General features: G+C 44.8%; 1 protein-coding gene across 5 annotated transcripts in view; it reads right to left on the reverse strand.

Moving 5' to 3' along the window:
* Window positions 1-26,834, reverse strand: part of SOCS5 (suppressor of cytokine signaling 5) — a 93,431-nt gene that overhangs the window by 33,040 nt on the left and 33,557 nt on the right. For 2 of the 5 annotated variants that reach the window (XM_040611702.1, XM_040611700.1), the window contains 2 exons: window positions 25,817-25,908; window positions 14,166-21,066 (listed from right to left, as the gene is read on the reverse strand). The gene's annotated coding sequence lies outside the window, so the exon portion shown is untranslated. Of the gene's footprint in view, window positions 1-2,068; window positions 2,209-14,165; window positions 21,067-25,816; window positions 25,909-26,834 lie in introns of those variants that run through there. The other 3 variants (XM_040611705.1, XM_040611703.1, XM_040611701.1) reach the window with 2 other exon arrangements.

Below are 26,834 nucleotides of genomic sequence, written 5' to 3' on the forward strand. Positions count from 1 at the left end.
CCCATAAATTACTACCTCCATGTTGCACAAATATACTTTGTGGAGTAGAACGGGACTAAAAAGTCTCTTTTGTAAAATACTGTATCTTGGAGTAACTTCCCTAAACTGAAGTTAACCAGGTTTACATGTAAGGAAATTAGGAATTACACCCTCATTGTATAATCCCATAATAAAAATAAAAGCACTTCCAGAAAAGAAGGTCACACTAAAGGGTCCAGCAACTGAACAATTTCCTTCTAGTACTGGGCCTTAACTCATACGATAATAACAAAATTATTAAAGTAAAACGATTCTAAAACTACATCTTAAATGATAACACGCTTGAAACCTAGTAAAATACATACTGTGGTACTTGCAACCACAGAAGGGTCTTTTCTGCCATTCACTCAGTAGTGGGAGGGGGCGAGGGGGAAGTGCCCTGAAATGTAATTGCTCATCTCTAAGGAAAGTTTAGGTTTAAAAAAAAATTACACAGAAGATGTTAAGGTAAAGTAAAAACTCAAGAAAACAGAACATTCAAATCTATTTGAAGTATTTGAAGCATTCAGATAGTCATGAAAAGGCAGTTTTCATGCTCAATGGTTTAAACCCACAAAAAACCTGTCAAGATTTTCACTCTATATCCAATGCATACTTAATTCACCTGTCTTCTGAAGGATGCAGATCAATTTGAAATTATATCCAGTCAACTTCCATGCAAACTGATGCAACATACTTGTTTCTCAATAAGGTTATATAAATGAAAACTTCAGTAGTACTTTCCATTCATAGCATCTCCCCACAAACTGTTAGTTCACTTGGGCCACATCTATCCCCAAAATATTTTCTTGTTATGGGAATATACTGCACCAACAAAAGCACTCCTGAAGCTGTTGCAAATTACGTGAGAAAAGGCACACCTTTACTGAACTCACAACCAATACCAGAAACAGCCTCAGTGGAAAAGCACTGTATTTGTCACAAGAAGGTATGTGTTGCACGTTCAGGGATCATACCTCACGCCATGGGATATGGGCACCCCGTATGATGAGCAGCCTAAAATTTGTAGCTTACAACCATAACCACATTGCAGAAAACTTCCAACAAGCTTGAGGAAGGGGTTGGGGTGTGTGCATGCCTTCTGTGAGCATTCAGGGAATGGAAGCACAACTACTGTATGTGCTGCGTTCATAAGAATACGTGATCAGATGATACAGAAACCCGATGAAACAAACATATCAGAGGCAGAAATGTATTTCATGGGATTAAGCTATTGTGATCCAGTGCTAGTGTCGAATTACAGAGTTAACAACAGCAGAAATAACGCGATTTACTGCTTCTACAGTTCCAAGAAGCCATTCATAACTTTAAGCTGTATATGAAGACGACTTCCAAACTTTTACGAGCGCTCCCCAGGAGAGCTGCCTGACGAGTAAGGTCCCAGCCCCGCGGAAGGGGTTAACGCTAGGCTGTGTGCCCCGAAGACCTGAACGGCAATTCCGCAAGTGCGATTTCCACACGGACAGACGTGCGTGCAAGCCCAGCTCCGGGGGACCGCCGGCCCCTGCTCCCGCTCCCGCACCAGCCCCGGGACTAACCCGGCCGCCCGGCGGGGCCGTCCCGCCGCCGCCCGACACGGGGCACCCCCGGCCGAACGCCTCGGCCGCCGGCACCGGGCTCGGGCTGGGGCAGGTCGAGCCCCCAGCCCCGGGCTTCGCTGCCGCCGCCCGCCCCGGCTTCCCCCGCTTCCCCCGCCTCCCGCAGAAGCGGGCCGGGACCGAGCGGACCTGACACCCCCCCCCCCCCCCCGCCCCGGGGCGGCCTTCTCCCCCGCAGGCACCCTGCTGCGCCCCGGCCGAGCCCTCCCCCTCCCGCTCGCCCGGCCCCGGCCCTTCCCCCGGCTCCCTCGGGCGCTGGCCGCCCGCGGCCGGGAGACGGCGGCAGCTCCCCGCCACCCTCACGGACCCGCGGCCTCGGCGGGCGGCAGCGGGGCCGCGGCAGCGGTGGGGAGCGGCCGCCTCCCGCCGCCGGGGGGCGAGCGGCGCAGGTCCCGTCCGCCGAGCCCGAGCCCCGGCCGGGAGGCACCTACCGCTGCGCGGCGGCGGGGACAGCGACGCCTCAGCGCCGTCCCGGCGGCCCCAACGGCCGCAGCATCCTCCGCCGCCCCGCCCGGGCCCGCCGCCTGCCGCTCGGCGCGGACGGAGCGATTCAGCGGAGCCCCCTCCCCGGCCCCCCTCCGCCGAATGGAAAATAGTTCCCCGGGCCCTGGAGCGGAGAGAGCGGGAGCGACACCTCTCTAGCCAATGAGAGCAGGCCTGGGCCTCGGCAGCGCCAATGCGAGCGGCGGACTGGCTGGGGCGGGGCATCGCCCAGCCTACCGGGCCGCAGTGTTCGGACTGACCCGCTAGGCTGTCTCCGGAGCCTCCATTGACAACCATCTTGGAGTCGGGCACGATGCCCAATCTGGGAAGGGGCTCACCGGCGGCCATTTTGGGTTCGGGCGAGGGCCGTGGGGGAGGGCTGGGTCACGTGGAGGGGGCCGACGGGAGGAAGCGGCGGGGGAGGGGGCTGCGGCGGCCAGCGGGGCGCGGGGAGGTGGGGTGGGGGGTCGGGCAGGGCCGGGGGTGGCGGCGGCGGTTCCGCTCGGAACTGCCCCGCCGATGCGGGGCCGGAGCGTGGCTGGGCCGCTCCAGCAGCGCGCAGGAGCCGCAGTCGGGCCGCGGTTCACCCATGACGCTCGGCGTTGGAGCAGGAACGGCGGGAGCCGCCCCCGGCGCTTCTCCCCGGAGCGGAGGCCGGGCGGCTTCCCTCGGGCGCCGGTGAGGACGAGCCCGGCCGCCCCGGCCTTGCGGGACAGCCCCCCGCACCGCTCCGGCCCCCCGGGCGCTGGCTCCCCTCGCTCGGCCTCCGGCGGGCCCGGGACGGGACGCTGCCTCGCACCGGTGGCCCCGCGGCCTTTAGGAAGTGTTCGGAGCAGCTCCCCAGCGTGCTCCCGGCGCGTATTTTTGGGTTTTTGTAAAGACATGGCTCATGGCTGACACACCTGCTGTGGCAGCTGCCCGCCTAGGTAATGCCTCCAGCGGCCCTGGCGTTGTACTTGAAGTCAGACGGTCCTTGCAGGCAGAGGGGACTAGTGCAGTCTGACAGGCGGGGGCTCCTGAGGGCATGTGGGCATTGCTGGAAGGGAGCAATACCCCATCCAAACCAGTTTCCCTTCTGTATAATGGGGAGCAAATTCATTGCTTGGCTAAAGTATGGATGAAGTCCATTTGATCGCATACTCCTCGCTGCGCTCGTACGAAAAGATAACTTGGTGTTCCAAGTACCAGAGCGCGCCTCATCTTTTTGCATCTAGCTGACAAACTGGGATGCTATACAGTATGGAGGGTGGACAGTTAGGTGGGAAAGAAATGGTTAGCTCGTCAGGCTCAGAGGGTAGGGGTCAATGGGTTGCACTCTGCTGGAGTAGCAAGCAAGAATATCGTGGGCCAGTTCTCTTTGACATCTCCTTAAAAGTTACTGTGATAGGAGATGGAGTGCCTGCTCATCACGTTTGCAGGTGATGCCAAAATGGGACAGTGGAAATGCTGGAGGCCACAGCTGCCATTCAGAGGGATCTAGACTGATGGGAGGAATGGCCTGATGGGAAGTCTATGAAATTCAGCAAGGACAAATGCAAGGAGTTTCAAAAGTCCAGCACCTGGGAAGGAAGAGCTCTCCGCACAGTACAGGCTGGGGACTGGTGGGCTGGGGAGCAGCTTTGCAGAGAAGGATGGGGGTCTTGGTGGACAGCAAGTTGGCTGCAAGGAAGTCCTGTGTCCTGGCAGCAAAGGAGGCCAAGGTCATCCTGCGTTGTACCACCAGGAGCATAGCCAGTAGGCCAGGTAAAATGGTTATCTGTTTCTATTTAGCCACATGTAGAATAGCATGTCCAGTTTTGCATCCCCAAATGCAAGGAAAACCTCAACAAATTGTACCAAGTTCAGTGGATGCCACCGAGTTGTCCAGGCAAAGCTGCAGCACTTTCCCTGTAAGGAGAGGCTGAAGTAACAGGCCTCATTCAGCTTCAAGAAGAGGCAGCTTCAGAATACTTCTGCGTACAGAACCCAGCCTAGCATATATATTACCAGCAAAAACCCCAAAGATGAAATAATACACTGTATAAGCAATTCTGCACCTTGGAAGAGGAGGAAAAATATAATGAAACATACATAATTGATGTTAGTTGCATTCAGAATGATACTGATGAAGCCAACGTGTGAATTTACATTTCTAGAACAGGGTAGCACTCATGAAGGATTCATGTGCACCCAGCACAGATGCAGCTAAATTGCCACTTGGCAGTCCCACATAAACAGTGCAAGAAAGAATGAGCCAATAAGTAGTAACAACAGGCAAAATAAATACAGAGCCAGCATAGCTGGGATCTAGTTAGTCTAACAGTTCAGCAAGGGGAAATGCAAAGTTCTGCACCTGGGAAGCAATGGCGCCAGGCCCCCGTACGTGCTGGGGGCTGACTGGCTAGAAAGCAGTTTTGCAGAGAAGGACCTGTGGGTCCTGGCGAACACCAAGTTAAATATGAGCCAGCAGCATGCCCTTGCCTCCGGAAAGGGTAACAGTACCCTGGGCTGCATTAGGAGTGTTGCCAGCAGGGAGGTCATCCTTCATCCTTCCCCTCTACTCAGCACTGGAGTACCGTGTCCAGTTCTGGGCTCCCCAGTACAAGAGAGATATGGAGTTACTGGAGAGAGCCCAGCAGAGGGCCGCTAAGATGATTAGAGGATTGGAGCTTCTCTCCTACGAAGAAAGCTGGAAGAGCTGGAAGTGTTTAGCCTGGAGAAAAGAAGGCTCAGGGGTTGTCATCAATTTATATAAATATCTGAAGGGAGGATGTAAAGACGACAGAGCCAGGCTCTTTACAGTAGTGCCCAGTGACAGGACCAGAGGAAATGGGCACAAACTGAAATACAGGATGTTGTGCCTGAACACCAGGAAACGCTTTTTTCACAGTGAGGGTGACGAAGCACTGGAACAGGTTGCCCAGGGAGATTGTGGAGTCTCCATCCTTGGAAATACTCAAAAGTCATCTGGACATGGTCCTGGGCAGCAGGCTCTAGCTGATCCTGCATGATGGGGGGAGGCTGGTTGAGATGACCTCCAGAGGTCCCTTCTAACCTCTACCATTCTGTCATTCTGTAACATTTAATATCATCATATCACCTGAGAGCTTTTGCTTCAAAAGCATCGCTTATCTTTGTGCTGGTTTTGGTTAGGATGGAGTTAATTTCCTTCATAGTAGCTAGTATGGGCTCTGTTTTGGATTTGTGCTGAAAACAGTGTTGATAATACAGGAATGTTTTCATTCCTGCTGAGCAGTGCTTACAGAGCCAAAGCCTTCCCTGCTTCTCACACCACCCTGCCTCACACCACAAGGCTGGGGGGCACAAGAAGCTGGGAGGGGACACAGCCGGGACAGCTGACCCCAACTGCCCAAAGGGATATTCCATACCGTATGGCATCATGCTCAGTGTATATAGCTGGGGGAAGAGGAAAGGAAGGGGTGCATGTTCGGAGACAGTAGTAACTGAGTAGAGGGAAATAATCAATTGCTTTGTTCTTACTACCATATGTTTCATTTGGGGCATCTGATCATAGGGTGGAGGAAAAGAAAGAAAATAGGCTGATAGTTGCTATAAACAAGAAGAAAATTTCCTAATACCAGAAGAGCCAGGCTGTAGCCAGACCCCAGCAGGATGGAGGCTGTGCAAGTGCTGCTTATGATCCCCAGGCTTCACCAGCCTGACCCGCACAGCTGTGGGATCTACTTAGATTTTGGCATGAAGCATTGGTGCAAGGGACCAACAATGAGACCTCAAAGCTTGATGCTACTTGCTGTGGTATTTCTGTACTAATGTGTTGGTATAGACACCCTACAGAGCTGTATCAGTAAGACTTTGAGAAGGATATGAGAAAGCCACCCAACTGTGGATGCTCCAGACAATGAGGCTGCAATGAGTCTATTAAAAGAAATCAGATCACCTCCTTTCTCAGGATACACACACACCTTTGAATGCAAAGCAGTTCCCTGGGGAAGCATCTGGGCAATCCCATCTTTCATAAGGCGATTCATTTGCCTGATGGAGGGTAATGATCCATTCATTGTGGGAAAAGAAAGGGACACTGTGAGGAAACAGGGCTTGGAAGAAGGTGATCAGAGGCTGGAAACTGAGCAGGCTGCTACCTCCCACACTGGCCTGCTTTCATCTTCCAATGTTTATTTCCCGGGCATGCTGCCAGCTCCTGTGTGTGCTGCCAACAATGCAGTGCAGCACTGCTGGGTATGCTGTGCACAGTGTCCCCAACCTGCCACTCCTGGGTGACACTGCCTGCTTTCTGTGCTATCAGCCACCGTGATTGCTTCACCGGCCCTGAGCTGCCACTCTCACTGCATTTCGTAGCCCAGCTCTGCCAGACCGTTGCTTCTCAGCTGCGCCCCTGACTGATCCTGGTTCTGCGTGAAAAACTGCCTGACCCTGGCAAGCTCTGCAGCCCTGGCTCTGAGCACTTTCTCCCAGTCCCTTCTCCAGGGTTATCTTCTCTGCAACCTAGAACAACTTTAAGAAAGCAAATGTAGGCATATACCTTAAATAAAACTTTTTAATTCTAAATGGAGCTTCATAAAGTTTGATGAAGTTAGTGAAGGCGCATGTTCCCCCCTCACTCCTAGCAGCAGCAGCAGTCAGATAGCAAAACTCAGTTAGCAGGAGTTGTCAGGAGTTGTAAAATCAAATTGTTCGGCAAAAGCAGAATAGCACCCTTTCAGTTCAGAAAAGAAGAATCTTTCAGCCTTCTCTGCAGACCCAGCACCCCTGTGCCCAGAAGTCTGTGTGTCTGTGAGAACCGCAGTGCATCTATAGTGGTAGGACTTCCCCATGCTAGGGTGCTTGTTCTAGGCCACAGTGACACACAGCCAGAGGATAGCCCACGAAAGTCAGAGCAGTCATCAGAAGTGTGATCATTTAATGCTGCCTCCTTACTTCCAGGCTTTTTCCTTTTAGATTGGAACGAGATAAACAGTCTTCTCTCCTTCAGCCAGGCTGAGGAGAATTAGTGATGGGAAGTCTAAGATAATAGCAAAGGAAGAGAGTTGGAGGAAAACAGTAACGACTTTCATTATCCTGCTGTGGAAATTTTGGTGCGTGTGGATAAATCCCATCACCCAGGACACCGTGAAGCAAAAGGATGATGAGCATGTGCTAGGTAAACCACAAGATTTGGGAGGAGGGACTTGCAATAGAGACAGAGACCTCTGCAAAGCGGGAGTGGACAATCCTGGGGAAGGTAGAGCAAATGCAGAGCCTTGCCTAGTGTCTGATGTAACAAGAATAATCCCAACCTGGGATAGATTTAGGATTAAAAACTGAGGAACCCCCATCAGCAGCCCAGCCAGCTCCATGCAGCTGGGCACCCTGAGCTACTAAGCACTACGCTGCTTTGCCTTCACTGACCTCTGACACGTCTGCTTGCATGAAAAATCAGCCGCAGCACAGTGATCTGGTTGTTTGCAAGCGTGCTCATTGTTCATTTTACAGGACCAAAAGTTGCATCTTGCTGAGATGAATAGAAGGGCAATTTGCACTTGAAAGTGTGGGAACCTCAGGTATCAGAAGAGAAATGTATTTCTGAAAAGTTGACCTGAACATCCAGCATACCTGCCCTGGCAAGAAACTGCCCTTCGAAGAAAAGGCAAGGCTGTTTAAAAGACTGGAACTGATCTGGGGAGATGTATGTCCAAAGGTTCTTAATCTGGGCTAACTGAACATGACTAGAAGTAGAGGAGTGTGAAATAAGGACGCCCTGGTGTAATCACTGTGGCAGAGGAAGAGCTCGGAAGCAGTTACATGCTTTCTCCTTCAGTCCTTCGCTTTCTTCTGCCTGCTCCAGTGCAGCTGAGCTGCAGGAAAGACCTAGAAGCCTCTCTGGATTTTTCTGAAGCTGAGTCATTTGGGTGGATGAAATAAGAACTTTTATGGTGCTCCTTTCTCCATCGTACTTTGATGAGCATTGACACCAAGGCTGAAACATCAGCCTTCTGATTCAGTCACATGTTCCCCACTTTGGACAGGTGTTAACAGTGATTTCACCTGCCGGGCAAAGGACAGCCAGGCTCCAGGACAGCTTCAGGCAGGCGCAACATGTACAGTGACATTCAAAAGTACTCGGACATGTCCAAGCACCACCCAAGACTGTAGGATGTGGTCTTGATCTTTCTTTTACTGAGTAATACAAAACAACTGCTAGAACCGGTCCCTAGCCTACCCTCTTTTGCTTACATGCTTGTTCATTAAGCAGCTTCCAATCATCCCAAGAGTCTAGAAGTCTGTTCTTGCAGGTGCAAGGAAGCTATCATTTCAAAATATTTTCCCCTGTAATGGATTTATTTGTGATCTGCTCTGGTGCTCTTTTACTAATTTGTGAATTGACATACTTCTCTTTTGTTACCAGTAAACAGAATCTACCATGACCTTAAAATAACAGGGTCTGAAAGTTTTAAGAGGAAGGCAGATGATTTGCAGAAAGTCAGTGCTTAGCATTTTCTGAAAACCAGGTCCCTCTTTAAGGTATTTCAAACTGAACACATAAAGGCAAAGAAACCCCAAATCATTAGTTACTTTTGAAAATTTTAGCCAGGGAACACTTTTTTACTGCTGGTTGTGGAGTCATTAATTATCATTGCATAGAATGTAATAACAAACCAGAGCTCCCCAATGGGCAAAAAAAGCAAACCACTTCTCTTCTAGCTTTTTTTTGGTTTGTTTTTAGTTTTACAGCAATAATAAAACATACTATTATGCACTTCCAACCGTAAATGTACTCCAAAGCAATTTGATATTAAAACACTAATCATCTGACTGGATGAGTTTTTACAGATTGTTACAGCAGGGCAAGCCAGGAATGTTATTAAGAGTGGCCTGAGGCACAGTGCTATTCCATGGAAACTGAAAAACAGTTAAAAATTTAAAGTGTTCCAAAATTCATTTTCTCAAAGGGGATTTGTGGCACTACTGAGATTAGAGCTGTTCCTATTCAAGCAGCTATATTCCCAATGAGACCTTTGTTTGTGCCTATTTTGTCTGAACAATCTGGTTTATTTCACCATGGCAGAATACTAATGTGAGCTGGCGTTTCTGTTGTCTGGACTTGTTTCGTTTTCTCTCCTTTCTTCAGCAGCAACGCATTTGCATAGTTTTTCAGGCTACAGCAACAGTAGGAAAAGATTGGGTTGAGACCTAGTTAATGCCACACAAATACATTCCAGGTTTGTATTTTCAGTGCTTAGTCCCTGTGACCACACACTGTACTGCAGGATTGGCAGACTGTGCCTTCCGCAGTTCAACACGGAAGACCAGTGTTCAGCATTAATAACAGCACTTTTCATCTGCAGAAGTCACAGCTAGCTGAAAAGAGGTGAAGCAAAACAATGTGTAACTCAGATGCCTGACACCAGCATGAACAGGGTTGCGTTATTTCATCTTTCTGAGTTTTAGAATGAAACTTAGGTGCAAATGGGTAAGGAATCAGTGCGAGAAACATGGGCCAAGGTTTTTGAATATAGATGTGAGCAACCTACAAAACTGCTTTAAACTATCTCTTTGTTGCCCAGGTCACTTGACTGTCAGCATAATTTGACTATAAATTGAAGCAGCTGAACAGTCACCAAGAATATCTGTGCACGCTATATTCTTCTGTGGCAGTGCCCACCAGGAGGTGGCTTGGGAGACATTCTGGTTGGTGGCTTCATCTACCTTCATCTACCACGCTTGCAGCAATGAAGTTTTGAACTTGCTCTGTTTTTTCAGAGCACTGAAGATCAGTGAGGTAGGACTGAAAATTTAGATTTCTTACTTTCATAAAAATCTGAGTATAATCAGTAATGTTTAGTGTTAGTGGCTACTAATGTGGTTTCTGAAGGCTGACAGCTAAACTTAAAAAATGGAAGAAATCGCTGAAGTCCATACAATGTCAAAACACCTGAATGATTTAACTTAAATGATCTTGTGCCTGAGCATTGTGTGTATGCATAAATACAAATACAGATTAGTAATCAACAGCAAGGTAGTAAAAAGAGGACAGATCTCAAATTTTCTTAACTCTTTATCAAGAAACAAAATACACAGTGTGTTTATTTCTTTCTTTGGGTTTGTTTTGGGTTTTTTTGTTGTTGTTGAGGGGAGAATACAAACTGGGAAATACAACTAAAGCCATAATTGAAGAGAGCTGCACAAATGAAAATTATAGGCAAATGAGAGTGAAAGACAAGAATACTAATAAACATGCAATTTATGTGAATCCAGTGTAATTTACATAAGGGTAAACCTTATGTTTATGTTAAGATTAGTGCCTATTTCCTGTATCAGGGCTGTCTGAATTTACTACAGACTGGACATTAAAAGGTACTGTCCTTATAGTACCAACTCAATAAAGACTTGGAGCTTTCTTTCCTTGAAGCAAATTCACAGAATCACAAAGTCACGGAATGGTTGAGGTTGGAAAGGAACTCTGGAGGTCACCATGTGCAAGCCCCTGCTCAGGCACGGTCAGCTCATACAGGTTGCCCAGGACTGTATCCAGTTGAGTTTTAAGTATGTCCAAGGATAGAGACTCCACAACCTCTCTGCCCAACCTGTACCAGTCAGTGTTAGATCACCCTCACAGTAAAAAAGTGTTTTCTTGTGTTCAGATGGAATTTCATATGTTTCAATTTGTGCCCATTGCGTCTTGTCCTGTCTCTGGGCACTACTGAGAAGAGTCAGTCTCCCTCCTCTTTGTTACCTCCCATCGTATTTGTACACAGGAACAAGATCCCCCTGCACCTCCTTTCCTATAGGCTGAACGGTCCCACCTCTCCCAGCCTCTCCTACAGAAGAGGTTCCAGTCCCTTAACCATCTTTGTGGCCCTGTGCTGGCTGGACTCTCTCCAGCAAGTCCACATCTCTCTTGTACTGGGGAGCTCAGAACTGGACACAGCACCCTAGGTGTGGCCTCACCAGAGCTGAGCAGAGGGCAAGGATCGCCTCCCTTGGCCAATCCTCCTCTTATGCAGCCCAGGATGCTGCTGGCATGCTGTTTTCTGGGCGCAGTGGTGCACACCTGCAGTCCCAGCTACCTGGGAGGCTGAGTCTGCCGGACTGCTTGAGCCCAGGAGTCACGGGCTGCAGTGTGCTATGCTGAGCAGGTGTCTGCACTAAGGCCAGCAGCAGTCTGGTGATCCCCAGGGAGCCCAGGGTCACCAGGCTCCTAAGAAGGAGTGAACCAGGCTAGGCTGGAAACGGAGAGAGTCAACGTTCATTGCAATAGACAGATTAAAGAAGTTGAGAATGTTTTTGATGTGAATTTTAAGCCTAGAAGGGAATTAAAATGTCTTAAGTATGCTATATTCTGAAAATATTTCATGGTAGTTTATTTTTTAAATGAGGGGAGACTTTTATCACATGTTCAGCTAACTAAATCGTAGCTACTCATTTTCTAAATTAGCTTTCTAAGCTTTATCTCCTAGGTTAGAGCAGGCTGTGTTACCCTACCTTGCCATGGACACAAATAGAGCATCGGTGACTAGTTTAGGCAAGATACTGGTGCTCAGATGAGCTAAGACAACTCTCTGATCTTCTACCGTACACACCCACATACACACAGTGGTTTGGCAATGTAATTAGCACTGAACCAAACACATTTGTCAAGCGCATACCTCTTCCCAAGCTTGCACAGCTGGGCAGCGATACACCACCACTGCAGCTGTATTTGCTCAAGTGTCACCCTGTACTGTTGGGGTGACAGTGAAAACAGTCAGGTTTGGGGCACTATCGTTGTTTCCCACAGGCATACCACACTGTTCAGGAAACTTTTCTGCTTGCTCTTTTGGATTTCAAATGGGTTGTTGGAATTGACTTTAGTTAAGTCGCTCAGGTTGCAAAGTGACCAACAAACTGTGTGTCTCATCAGACCTTGACTTCACCAGTGAGTATTTCCATGAGTGCCATGCTTCGTTGCCAGCTACACAGACCACTTTTGCATCTAGGATGGAGTCTGCTTTTAGGACACGTCTATCAGGACCAACATCAACTCCAGGAATGTAGACGTAGACATGTCTGAGAAAGCAAGCAGCAAGTTATGGTTCTTTTCAATCTTCTTCTGAGGCAAGAGGAGGCCTCGGGGGTACATCTCAAAGTGTAAAACAGTGACCAGATTAAAGGAGATTTAAAGTACAGATTAAAGGAGCCCTTATTAGAGTACACATTAGAAGAAGTAGGACAACGAGAACATTTTCTCAGGATGTGCTCAGAACCACACAGGAATTGTTTCAAAGAGCAGTGGCTTATGACTAAAAGAGACAGTTTAAAGTGTTTTTGGACATCATATGTCTCTCATCTTTACCACAGGTTTAGCCTTGCATGGGCAAACCGTCCAATTCCAGCACAAGGGGCATTTAATTTCTTATTACATGACGCTATTTAAATATTGGCAGTTTGAAGCAATGGTGCAAACCTAGATTTTTATGCTCTGACCTCTATGGTCCTTCTTCTCCACCCTTTTTGTGTTGAAAGACCATTGGGGTTAAGCTGCACATCCTGGCTGGGTGGGAGCACAACCTATGGTCAAATAATACTACTGGTTCCAGTGCTTATTTTTCTAAGCAATCCTTTTGTCTCCAGTTGGGCTATTTCCATTGACAAAGACCGTTCTTGCAGTAATGTAAAGTACTATTAATTTTTTTTATTTGTAACTGACAAGCAGATGGCCTTTTAGCTGGCAATATCCCTAAAGTGTATGTAGCTATATGACTAGAATAAGACTTACTTGAAGAAACTTAAACATTCATGCTGATCTCTCCTTAAATGTCAGAGTTCCCTATTTCTGAAATGTCTTACTCCCACTGATTATAGTGAAATAGATACTAATTACCCTTTGAGGATTTAAACCGGGAGCATAACAGAAAGCAAAATATAACTCACAGAAATGCAAAATAGAAAAATAATTATGATATTATAAAATAAATTGCAGTGCTGCTTCCTTTAAAAGAATTTACAAGATCTATAAATCTGATTCTACAATGTTTTAGAACTGAAATCTGAGTTAGACCATGTCCTTTAAATTGCAAAAGCCACCTGAATTTAGTTTAAATCAGTTCAACTTATAAGAGTAAGTACAATTTTTTCAACAGGGTCTATTTTCTCCTGTATGTATTTGATAATATAAGCTATAGAATCACTCAGTTGTTCCTATAAAAGACTGTACTTTTGCAAAGTTCTAAAAGCAGGCTCTCAAATCAGCTTATTGCAATATCTGTTAAGAGACAAAAGCTATATTTTCTGTTAGTAGGAACAAGACAAGTATCAAGTTTTGATGTCAGCTACCACCTGTGGGAAACAGTAAAAGAAATTGGCAATAGACAGCATTTAACTCTGTATGACAAGAAAAGCAAGCTATTAGGTTAGTCCCAAAATCCAGCTGATTTCGGCCTGCTAAGTCAAATTTTCATTTTAAGGCACAAAACACTAGTTTTAAGTTCTGAAGTTTTAGTTATAAACAGCCAGTTTATACCTTCAGACAGACATAGAACCAGTTGCCTAGATGACACATAGTATTTTTGGTATGCTTTTGAGCAACATGCTTTTAGATGTACTGAGCCTGGATATCCTTACCTTAGGTTCAATAGAACATTACAGGTTTTCAGGTGCCTTGTGGTGTCACTTTGTGAAATGAAAGCATTCAGTAGCTTTCCACACTCTTCTTCGTCATATGTATTATACCATTTATCAACTTAGTCACGGCTATACATTATAATCCCTGGAAAGACTGCTGTATCTCACATTCCTCAGAATCTCCCCAGGCCACCCAGCTAAAATGTAGATGGTAAATCTGAGCTGCCCATTCAAAGCTGGACCCGAGTCCATCTTTCCCTGGGCTTGGCCTGTGCTTTTCGAGTGAAAATTACTGTAGTGCCATCTAGCGCTACTCTGCATCCACGGTATAGCATCTCCAAGGACATTGCTCCGGATTCATTACTTCCAGCTCTAAACACTCTGAAATCCTCTAAATGCAATTAACTTTTCCCGGGAACATTCCCCCCACCATCCACCCGCCACCCCCCCCTTTTTTTCAGGCAAGTAATAATATAGATTACATACATTTCTATAACAGACTTTCCAGCTATGCAGTAAAATTGGCTCTGAGCAGTGTGCTGCTGTGGAATGGGGAAGGAACTGGAGATTACTTTACAAAGAGTGCATGTTCCCCTATCTTCAGAATGTGCAACTTTTAAAAATAGGAATGCAGAAGTTGCTGAGGGAAGTACGCGTAGAGAAGGGGCCTGGCACCCTCCGGTATGGCCAGTCTGAGTGTGGGGCTGGAGAGCCCCAGCAAGGAGAGGGGAGGTATCCTTGCTTGAAAAGATGATTTTGAAGCACCAGGCCCAGCCCAGCTGGTGAAGAAACTATTCTTTTCCCTGTGTATATGGGGTGCTATCTCCATTGAAAAATCCACAGGGATTACCATATCCCAGGAGATGAAAAAGGCTTCCAAGACTTCCTATGCAATCCTGTTAACAAAAAAGTACCTGGTTCATGTAGCAACTGTCCCTGTTAAGTCACCCAGGTCTCCTGCATCCCCTGACTAGAAGCCCTAGAGGATTTTGGTACGGGGACGGGACAGCTGCCCTAAAAAGTAACTGGAGTTGAAAACCAATCACCCAGCCAGCAGCATCTGGCTGGCTGCAGCCTGAAGCAAGGCAGTGTGCCTTGATACACCTAATGCTGTATTTTTGAAGTATTTTTAAAGTATTACTACAAAGACAGTCCTAGTGAGAAACCAATGGAAATAAGCGCTTAGGGGCTTGTGAAAATCCTGCTGCGTTCCTGTCAACGTCTGCAGAAGCTTTTAAATCTGACCTCAAGACACCCTGTGGTCAAGTAAACGTGCTTTGCTAAATGTGACATCGGTTTGTGTGCTGTGGTACAACGTGACCTGTGGCCTGTGTGATTAAAAGTGGCTGCTGTCGCCAGATGTTCCACGTGTCTCCCTAGGCTGCTTATTTAAAGTGCTGGCAGCACCTACCACCAAGCAGTCCAGCACCCAGTGGGCCAAACGACTACGTCTGTTTTCTTGAAGAGCTATAATGTTGAAGCATTTATCTGAAGTAGTTTGAGGCCATGCCCATGACAACAACTGGAGGGTGAATCATTTCAGTTATATACTAGGTTCCACTTGGACCATTAAAGCCTATTCTATGATTTCTTTCATCTCACAATCGTCATAGTTCAAGAACTATACTGGGCTTGCTCTTGAAAAGCCCTACTGACACCCCCAGCATTCGCATTTTCGTCGCACCTTCAATACTGATCTAAAATTAGACTCTGTTCCTGAAATGAATATATTGCTCTTCAATATGCAAGCTGAGAATTGAACATACATTCTTGTCTTACATACTTGGTGTTGAATTAGCTTGAGGTAAGATAGGAGGATTTACTTTTTGCCACATCTAAAGTCATAATGAAGATAATAGAAAATGTTTTCTGTGCAGTCTGCTTGAAAGTTGTGGCAATTTATTAGCTAACAGAGCAAATTTTGCCTGGTAGCAGTACTATAGGTAAGATAGTAAAATAAATAAGAGAAGTAATATTCTAAAACCCTAACTAAATATACACCAAGGATTTAACCCAGCGTATAAATCTCAAAGCATTAATGCTCTCTTTTTTAATTTAGGAATAGGCGTGAACTTCCACATACTTGATATAAATGTCTAGACCTTATCTTATTTGACGGAATTCATGCCTGTTTAATAAGCAGAATGGTGCCAACGATTTTATAGAAAGCCCCAAATGTTTTTTCCCTCTGGAATATCTCCAAGCAAGTCACACTCTTAAAAAAAAAAATCTGGCCCTCATCCTGCAAAGGCTTGTGTATGTGTCAAATTTTACATGCTGTGAAGAGCCCCAGTGATTTAAATGGAGCTACTCACAAAGTAAAACGTTAAGCATCTGCACAAATTTCACCAGGTTTAGGACTTTTGTTTGAAACACGTTTATATTTTCTTAACCTTCACTTTGAAAGGCTCCTAACTGCCCACTTTTCAGTTTTTGTGTATCCAACACTTTCTGTAGTTGTTCTAGTACTACTCCACCTGAATTTGCTGGAACATTTCACAGGATCCTGTAAACTGTGCAAGAGGAAACTGCAAGTAGAAACCTACCTAGTCTATAATTTTCACAGATCAAGAGTGCAATACGTGATCCTTCGAACAATATTAAAAGAACTCTGTGAGTCAGTGACAGACAGAAGAATTTGATCCAAAGCAAAGTGCCTAAAGTCCACTCAGCAGGAGTAAGGATGTCCCCCAATGAATACCAATAACTTTCATTTTTTAAAAGAAGTTTATAGTGCTGATCCTGAAAAAAATTTAAAATGTGATTTGAGAATGACACAGTAGAGTACCATCTTCCTGAGTCTGCAGAAGATAATTCCAGAGTCTCTGCTGCTGCCCAATGCATTCTCAAATTGCAAAGGAGTGAAAAAAACCTGATGTGAGAAGACACTTTTCAGATTTTGCCATCTAAGTTCTACAGAACGACAGCAAACCTAACGTCTTCCTGAAGTCTTTGAGGTAACTGCATAAGCTATTTCAGAGGTGTTCACTGTCTATCTTGGATAGTGCTCAAGTTAGAGAAGTGAAAGCAATGATTTATAATTACCATCTGACTGCCACCCATTTGGAACATATCACAGGAACTGTGGAAAAGACTAACACAGTTTAATTCAGGGACATTCTTACCGAATTTTACTTTCCACTCTGTTAGCTTTGATAAGAGTCTCAATTTTAGGACTGTGCTAAATATGTCTTAGCAGTAAAAAATACCAAATGTGCAAAAATCTTTTCTAAAGGTCAGGATTATATTCCGATTGTATCTAGAAAACATTTCACACATTTTGTGTGCACAACGTAGTAAACATAAAAATGAGCTGACTGACAGTGTCACAGCTAAAGACAGTACACAACTGTCTCATTGTTTTAAATGTCAAATAGATATTCCACTCTGGTACACTTCAAACTGGTTAAGATACTTAGATGTAACAGGTGTAGATCAATTTTTCACTGTCAAGCAATAAATATAACTTAAGAAACAATATAGAAACAGAAGGCTTTAAATATATATATAGCCTTCCCCTAGGAGTTGTACAGAGGATGTCAACTCATGTGACTTCTGAAGATTCAGTGACATCTGGCTTCATGTATTTACCACACATGACGTTATATTTGGCATACAAAGTTCTCCTCTGTGATGCTGTTCCTAATCCTAAACCCTTGACCTAGCCTGAGGACCTTGGTCTCATCTGCTTTCTGTTGCATGTTTTTGTGGTTGGTTTTTTTTTTTTTCTCTTTGCTGCTTTGCCTCAGGACAGAACCAGTCTAATCTGTCCGTTCCTTCCCAGATGACCCTGAACATGGCATCAAGCAACAGAGTAGGGAACCAACCACTACTCCAGTGCAAGTCCTTTCCAAAGAGCAAGTATCTGTGTGAATAAATTGTCTCTCTCCACTCAACCTGGTGAACGAAGATAACGAACCATTGACTTGTGTATGAAGCATGGTTTTTTATATATGAGTCACATAACGGGTGTGTGCACATGTACAAGAAGAGAGAGGTCAAAACATACTGTTACAGAAGATACTGGTGCTGGATGTTAGGAGGTGATGCGGGGGGGCACTGAGGTTTAAGAAGGTGAAGAAAGGAAGGACCAGCTGTGTAGGAAGGAGGCTGGAGAGAGGAGGGCGAGAGTGAAAACCAGGATGAGCAGGGAGAGTGAAAAGTGGGTGGATAAACTGGAGGAGAAGCAGCAAACAGCAACGGGCCAGACAAATGGAGGCTGGTGCAGAAATAGCAGGCACGCGAATTTGGGAGTTCAGGGCATGGTTGTGTCCAGGAGGGTGAGACCCTTCCCAGCTGCTGCTGTTACCTCTAGACGATGGGAGAAAGGCAGGTGTTTGAAGGCTGTGGCTTTTACTCCCTGTTCTCAGCCTTAAATGGCCACTTTGAGGAAGAGTAACATTTTAAATTGCTGAGATAGAAAGGGAAAAACAAGGGAGAGGGAGATGGGAGTCGAACCTCAGTGTGACTTGTGATTTTATTTCAGGCTGCTTGCCAACACATACCTTGTTTATTTTTCTGGTTACTACTGGATAATATTAAGATGTGAGTCAAGTAGTGACCTGTTAAAGATGTTCAGAGGGCTTTTAGTCCGCAGCAGGGAAAAGATTTTGCCACTCCCCAGGTTAAATATTTCATATGGCCACAGGCTGTCTGTGAGTGCAGTGGAGGGTCTAGCTGGAACGGAGCCCAGTGGAGGTGGTCTCTGATAGAGAGGTGAGAGCAAACTGGAAAGCGAGCTGTGCAGCAGCCTATAAATGTGAGTGTCATCTGTAGCCTAACATTACATTGACATAAAACATATAATGAACTCTTTCAACCTTAAGAAAGATTTGGATGCCTTGATGCCCTAGAGCACGGCAGATCAGTGCCTGGGTTCCTCTTCCCAGCTGCTGCTGCTGCTCACCCAGTGGGAGGGAGGCTGCCAGATGGGGCACAGAAGTTCAGAAACCCTACTAAGCACCTGAGACCTTGACTATAGCTAGTTTAGATAGCAGCAGGGAGCCCCTTTCAAATGCTCTCTCTCACCCCAGGTATCTTCTTTTATCACATCACCTTTAAGAGTGAAGAGGAAATTGTTGAATGCTTACTGGATAGTTCACTAAGCTTCAGGGACTTAGGGCTCCAGTGCAAGAGTGCTGCAGAACCCATCTCCCTGAGGCATGGGGTCTGCTATCAGCTGTCCATACTGCAGCAGGAGGCTCCCAGAGTCAGTACTGCAAAGCAGCTCTGCTGGCCAGCCTGTGGAGCAAGGGAAGGATGGAGGGACTTATTTTACTCGTTCTCTGTTCCCTGTTGTCAAGCAATAGTGCATGGGCAAGTCAGCTTTCATAATTCACGATGGATGATCTGATATTTAATAAGAGTTGCTGGGTTTGCTTTAAAAAGAATTGACACACTGCAGGATTGTCAGCTCTAGAGCCAATCTCTTGCGAAGAGTATCCCATTTCGCGCTGCTAACATGCCCATCTCTCAGTGGCACCGTTTTCTATCCTCTCCATTTAATAGTCAGATTCATTTTCATTCTTTATTACCATTCCTTTAGCTTTACACAGTTCACTGCTGTAACTCCAAATAATCTCCATCTGGAATATCACTTTGGCTGTCTTTTCTCCTATTACTAGGAACTCATTTAGTTTTGTCAGTGTTTCAGTTTAACTCTGCCTTCAATGTTTTTTTTTTTTTTATTTTCATGGTGAGTTGCTGGAAGATTGTTAGCTCAGTTTCTTGGTGGATTGCATTAGCTTCTCATTCTGATTTAAAGGTATCAAATGCTAAAAGTTAACAGGTTGTGTCACAGAAGATTTCACAGTTTTTTTCAACAACCAGGAATAATGGTTATAATGAACTTGGGGTTTATCCTCCTAATGCCTGCAGTATACTTGTGATGGACACTACCAAGATAGTGAGTTTAGATTTGAACTTTCACAGCTGTTCAGTTGTGTTCCCAAATCTCTGTAACTCCTTGGTAGTGGAATGTTTCCCCCCCACCTCCTATGATTACGTAGTTTCATGTCTCAGTAATTCTAAAAATTGTTTTTACTTAATGGCAATAATATGGACTTCTATATAACTTTACTTGTCTTTCTGTAGGATTGGTTTTGTTACATTATTTTTTTGTTATATTATTATTTTCCCTTTTATCCCTACAAACATAAGAAGTGTGTTAGAACAGACTTGGCTCTTTACAAAAGTGCACAATTAAAATCAGCTAAATCCTTCTTCTCTTTATGACTTCTGTGCATGCAAAGCACAAAGCAATAGACTTATTCAGGACCAGGCTCTGTCCTCTTTTTCACAGGAGTAAATCCAGAGATCGCTGCTGACTGCTCTGGAGTTGTGGTTGAGGTATCTCAGTTCAAACGAGACCAAAATTTCTGCTTCAGTATGTAGCCAGCAGTGCAGTTCTCTCATTGTCAGGAAGATGCTCATTCCTATTTGTGTTTACACTGTGTTTTCAGAATGGTCACAAAGATCATCATTTTTTTTTTTTCACCATGCTCTGAACTTACATTGATAATTAAGGGCATTTTACAAAGTATTGTAAAAATTCATTACACTATGAATAAAGACAACTGATTTTAAAATTTTCCCTTCAAATTTGAATGCATTTGAAATCTATTTGACCTTCTTGGCCATCCTTTCACACAATACAGAATTATGGTGCTATTGCAGCAGGTTGATGCCTACTGGTGCAGCAATACAGCTCTGTCTGATCTGAGGAATTATCTGTAGATCTCTCTTAACAGTTTTCCCCTTCCTTGGGCCTAAAATTTGGCAGGTTCATCTTTGCTGAGAGGGCTTTCTGCAATATGACTGAAATGCGTTTTATGATTAAGTGAGCCGAGGAAAGGACTCAGAAATTATTCTTTTTCTTTTCTACTCATTTAGCATTGCTGTGTGATTGGAGATTCTCTGGCAAAAAAAACCCAAAAGCCTCCTCAGTCTGATGATGTGACTTCTGTGATCTACAGCAAATACTGTCAAAATTGAAAAGTTTGAAAAGGAGTTTTCACTCTTCTCAAATTTTCAATAGCCTACCCTTACCCAACACTTTTTTGTTGGTAGATTTGTAGATTTCATTCTGGGATTCTGCCTGTAACTAAGAAATTCTGTCCCAATAAATGGAGCCTTCCTTCAGCAAGTCACTCACTCAACACAGGTGAGCTTCCTTCTTTTGGGGGGCCAGAACCCTTAGGCTTACCTTGAGGACTGCAGGGAAATTGGAGAAGGATGCCTTGTGGACCCCTTGGCATCTGCCACTTCAAAAGCTAGGCTGGGTATCTTTCTGCTGGAAGTGGTGGGCTTGATTTGTGAAATGCAGTTGCTTCTATTGATATGTCGGAGTAAACAAGATGACCTGTGATGACTCTTTCTGGCTGCAGGGCTTGTGAATAAATAAAGAAATTAAGAGGCATTGGGAAGGAGCCCATGTTCCTGGGGAGTCGTCCCGCACATGAGGAACAGTAAATACATTCATGTGCATAAGAAGCAGAGTTCGAGAGGCCTAAATGACCTTCAAGCTCTTATTTCCCAAGATCTGTGAACTTGGCTTTCTAGCTTTTTAAGGTGAAGGTTTTCCATAGAATTAATCTGTAATTTGAACACAACTGACACCTCTACGCTACACTTAGGAAATCTGAAAAGATTTGTTGGTTTTGTGTAGTAATTGCCTTCTGCTCCTGCCAGAATAGTACTGACATGGCACTGTAACAGCACTGACACCGTGGCTGTGGGATTCCCATGTCTCATTCATTCTGTGAGAATGAATGCATTCTGTGAGAAAAATGCATTTTTCTACCTCTGACATTTTCTTCAATAGCAAGATAGAAAAACAGTTGCCGATTCTGGTGTGATATGTTGGCTTGATAGAAATATTTACTCTATTTGTGAGAGATTTAGTAAAATTAATTAAATTTGTTTTAGAAAACATATGACTTGCATTATTGTTCATAGAAATTGCTATGATTTCAAGAAAGCCTCTTTTTATAGCTTCTAGGCTCTTAAAGAACATAAGTTTTCCATAAAATAATGCTTTATATTTCAGAAAGAGTTGGGTTTACTCCAGATGCCAAAAGCTAAGACATTTGAGAATGCGAAAATCTTTTTCTATTTTCATTGGCAAAGAATTCCCATTTCTTATGATATATGATTTTACAGCTTTGTAAGGTGATATGAGCCTCTATTATTGCTAACATTTATTTTGCTTTAGAGGAAAAATCAGCAGGGAAGAATACGAGGTTTTGCAAGAGAGTAGAGAGCATTATAAGTACATTAATTATCCTGGCACTTTTAATATTTCTTCAGATAAATTTGTCTTAGTGTTACAGCTCCATTACAGTTAAATGCCAGTCACCTTTTCAATGTTCTACGGTGATTTTTAGGATTTAGAATGGCATCATATAAAACTGTCTCTCAGCCCACTGTATATTTTTGCAATAAAGCTCATCGTTTAGATAATTGTTTACCTTGCCTGTTCTTAATCATTTCCCTTTCATTTAAAAAAAATTGAAAACATTATTTGAACTAATGATGTCTGTTTAACTGACATAAAAATTTAATAGTCCTTTTTAGATGTACAGATCCTTGAGAATGACTTAAGTGGCAACATTTCAAGCGCACCGTTGTTGCAGATGCCTGAAGCGTGCCTCCCATGTATTGTTCAATCTGTTTGTGCAACACGCTGATTCAGTGTGTGCTCCATCCCTCCTCTTCTTGCCTGTCCACACAGTAAACCGAAGACTCTTGGTCACGCAGTAGCAGTGACCACTGAGGCAGTTTTTGCCTGCACCCGCATGAGCAGGGGCGTTTGCACTCTGAGCATCTGGCCTTTATAGAACAAATTCTGTGCTGGAGAGCTAAGCATCTACAGCAAAGCCATGGATAAATTAGGATGGACCCAGAAAAAAAGGAGACTTAAGAGGCCTAGCTCTCACCTCCTTGAAATTTATTCCATAGATTCCAGCAAAGTTAGTCTTCCACAGTGGTTCAAAAGGGACGAAAACCAAGTTCTGAGTCTGCAAAAATCTGCATACTTCAAAGAAAACAATTCTGCCTGCCTGTCTCCAAATCTCTTCTCTATTGTCCTGCCCTGCATGACCTGCTGTCCCCTCACTCCTCCTGCTCTCTCTCTGCTCCTTCAGTAGATACTGCAGTTTTGCACAGGTCTTTCTCCAGGCCTGTTTACTTCTTTCTCTGCAGGAAAGAAGGAACTTTTTGACAGTGAAAAAAATACATACTTGTGTCACAAAAAGACAAGCCTGGTCATAAAGAAGCCATTCAATACCTTATCTGTGTACAAAATTTCATTGCAGATTCAAAATCGAAGTTAGAGGAGAACCCTGTCAGCCTGATGTAGCATGCATGACTCAAGGCACAAGTAAGCAAATCCCAAACTTGCTACTTCTGTCATCTTTCCTCTGTCCGTTGCTGTGTGAAACAGCGAATAAGGATGTGAAAGTCAGTTAAGTAACTCACAGAGTCAGTTTCCAGAGAAGTGAAGGTTGCAGAATTTGCTCTTCCTGGGTACATCCATGGCTTCGAAGCTTGCTTTCAAACCCACTTTCACAATCAAAGTTTCTGTTTGTCCATAAGCTGCCCAGAAGCCACTACACACTCAGACTGGGGTCTGGCACAGCCCAACTGACTTGCATTGCACTGAAAAGTCGGGTTTTACCCAGAACTCACGAAACTGCATACCAGAAGCGTGCATGCCACATGGATCAATCTAGCTACACCCTCAGCCTTCCCTGATACTGCCCTTCCAGGCATGCCCACCCATTGCAACCAGCCTTAGATGACAGCGTATCTGGGCAAGTCTAAAAACTCTTCTGGAAGGCAGAGTGAGAAACAGCCTGGTTCCTCTGCCCTTATTTCATCTGGGAGTCCACAGCCTATCACAAAGCCCATCAGAGTGTTTCTAAATACTACATAGCAGTACATCTGTTCTTTCAGTTCCTATCCTGAGGGTCAGTTCTGGGTGACATTTTTCAGCTCTTATATATAATATGCCACGTTATTTTTTTTTCTCAAGAGTTACATCTTCTAGGACAAGGCCTGTCATAGTGTGTGCCATAGTTTAAGGAATGATTGACTACCTTATAAGGCATGGTGTCTTGCCTAATTCTTTGCTTTTTCCTCCTCCAAGGTCAGCTGAGGTTCTCAGTCCACCCAGGCTGGAGGAAGGAAACCAGGATAGATAGCAGGGGGAGGTGCTAGAGCAAGTACAAGGGCGTACCAAAGTTAGTTGTTCCTAAGACAGGATTTGTCAAGTGTGACAAAACCCACCAAGCACAGTGGATGCCCTGTGTCACACAAGACATACAAGCCTTGATGGAAAGTGCAAAACCTGACCGGGCCTTTGGCTAATTGGTGCCTCCCTGTGTCCATTTTTTCTAGTCTGTACAGCAGAGAACCAAGATACGTTTGCTAACTGGCCAATTTAAAAAAACAAACAAACAACCCCCCAAAAATCCCCGACCAAACCAAACCAAAAAAAAAATATGCAAAAACGGGCATTCTTGCAACTGACTGATGCATGTGCAGGAGTTTTGGCCAGTCAAGGCTATGCCAGAGTTATTGTGCGAAATGATTTGCCTGAAAACATGCAGAGCCCAAGTAGCTGTGTGTCACAGATCAACTTCTAGGCTAGTTACAGCAGTGGCACTACTGCTGCTAACTGCAGCAAACTAGGTTGCCTTGCCAGCAGCTAGAATGGTGATGGCCAAAATGACCAGAACAACTGACTGGGGTGCAGCCCTAAGCCAGGCAGAAAGGAAACATCCAGGGTGTTGCTGAGGGCAAAAGGCTGGCTCTTGGCACAGCTGTCATTTGCTTACTTGGCAGTCTGCAGAGAACTCTGACATATATGTGTATCAGCCATGCCAATGTCCTCCAGCAAGGCATGTGTTTTGGTTGATTCTTGTGATGTGAAGGGAAGTTCCTTCTGAGGGAGATCCCACAAGGAAAGAGACACCCCTGCGTGGGCACTGGATTCATGGAGAAGTCGGACTGCCAACCAGCAGATGTCTCCAGGTCCAGTATGTCACCAGCAAAGATGACTAGGGTATGTAGGCGAGTGACTCCAAAGGGAAGGCAGGGACCGTTAGGGAAAGACGGAAGGGCTATTGCTCCTCTAACAGCATCAAACAGGGCTGTGAAAGATTGTTGAAGTCTAGTTGTGTTTGCCAAAATGCCACAAGCTGCCCATGAGGCATGCCCACGTAAACATGGCATTGCAGTCACCCTCTCCTCATCCACAATACTTCCCCTGCAGCTGCTTTCCCTTCAGTCTGGATGCCTGGGTAAGCAAATCTTGCAGTGACTTGCCTTTACAGATCCACTCTTGGTCTAAGGGATTCCTGTCAAGCTCACAGAAGTTACGGAGTACAAAGAGAGGTGTGTGGGATTGCTGGTGCACCAGGTTCACTACTGCTGAACTTCAGCATGAAGACACTGGAAAAACTGAGGTTTCCAGTGTTGATCAGTGGAGCAAGACACAGGCTGTGCTGTGCTTGACCAGCTGTAACATCCTGAAGACCCTAACAAGTTAAAGCCCAGTATCTTACTTCAGTATTGTTAATGACAAATATTCAAAATCCATGAGGCAGCACCCCAAAAACATAAGTTGCAGGTTTTTCTGTTAACATTTTTAGGGTTTTAGAATCCATCATTTTTCTTTGCCGTGTCACATGACATAACATGATTCCAGCACTTGGATTTAAGAACTCCATGACATCCTACTATTGTAAGATACACAATAAAATCATGTGCTTCTAGAGCAATGAATAAGATTCCATGTTATTACCATTTTATTTCATTTCACTTCTTTCATGAAATTGCTTGAGTCACATGGCATGAAACATATTTAAATAATTTCTAGAAAGAAACCTATAAATGTAGAAAACTGACATGAAGCATGCAAGTCATATACATTCCTTTTATCACACAATGGCTTCAGTTCTCACAGGAGTCTACTCATGTTTAAATAGTGACAGTCTTTGGTGCCACTGAAATGTCATAAATTCTTGATCAAAGGACCCCACAGCCTTTGATTACATGAAAACAGTCAAGTGACATAAAACATGGCACTTTTCACTGTGGTTTACATACAGATTATAGACATGCTATATACTTACAGTTTTTCATTGCATAGGACAGCTTGTGACCTGGGTTTCTTTTCATGTGCAAATCCATGAAGGGCTTATAGTTCTCCCAATGATCCATTTAACTAAGACAAAGGAAATAATTTTATTCTATACAGAAAATACAAGCTTTGAACTGCAAATATATCCCATTTCCCTAGCTACACAGACATCTTGGGAGCAATCAGGACACATCTGAACTAGCGGTCTATGCCATTTTAGATGACCTAGGCTGTCCAAGGCATCCTTATTGGGCTGACAGATATGGTAAGGACTTACAGGAGACCTAAGCCCTTTTGAAGCGGCAGCTGGAGGTGTGTCAGGATCTAAGAAGACACTAGATGCTTCTGATTAGGCAACTGAATCACCTAGCGCCTAATATTCAAAGCTGCACCTACACAGGCCAGTTGACAAAATCCATACACTGTGGTACCCACCAACTCCTGCGTCTGTATACGCAAGCAGTTGTTTTTAGAAGAGTTGCTGATTTTGCATACACACATTTCAGGGACCGTGCCTTGTTCAGGAGCCAGTGTCAATCAGTTGCCTCTCTGTCCTTTACATTTTCCCCATTAATCATTCATAAAATCTTGCAAAGATGGTAGAAGGCACAAACAGGAGCTAGAGACTAAGGTAACTCACATACCATACCACTGAGCAGACACCAGAACTGGTATGTGGCTGAACAGGATTACTTAAGAGGCACAAGGAGTGATGCAGGAGTAGTAAGTCCTTACACGAGATTCTCATTTCTTCTCTGGGATGCGCCATGCCAGTGGGCCTGATACTTAGTATAGTCAGGAAGATGAAGGAGATGTAGCTGCTCAGCCAGTCCTCGGCAGGCTTCTGCAGCAAGCTACCACGTACCTCCAAAAAAAGGGTTTTCTTCCCAGGATGCATACCATGGCAGGATATTACAGCATAGCAGTTAAAAAATCTGCCACAGAGGAACCCCTTTACCCTGGAGAGGCAGCTGGAACTTCTTACAGATCTTCCTTAAACATAATACTCA

Source organism: Falco naumanni, chromosome 12 (assembly GCF_017639655.2).
Source record: "Falco naumanni isolate bFalNau1 chromosome 12, bFalNau1.pat, whole genome shotgun sequence".
Classification (NCBI taxonomy): Eukaryota; Metazoa; Chordata; class Aves; order Falconiformes; family Falconidae; genus Falco; species Falco naumanni.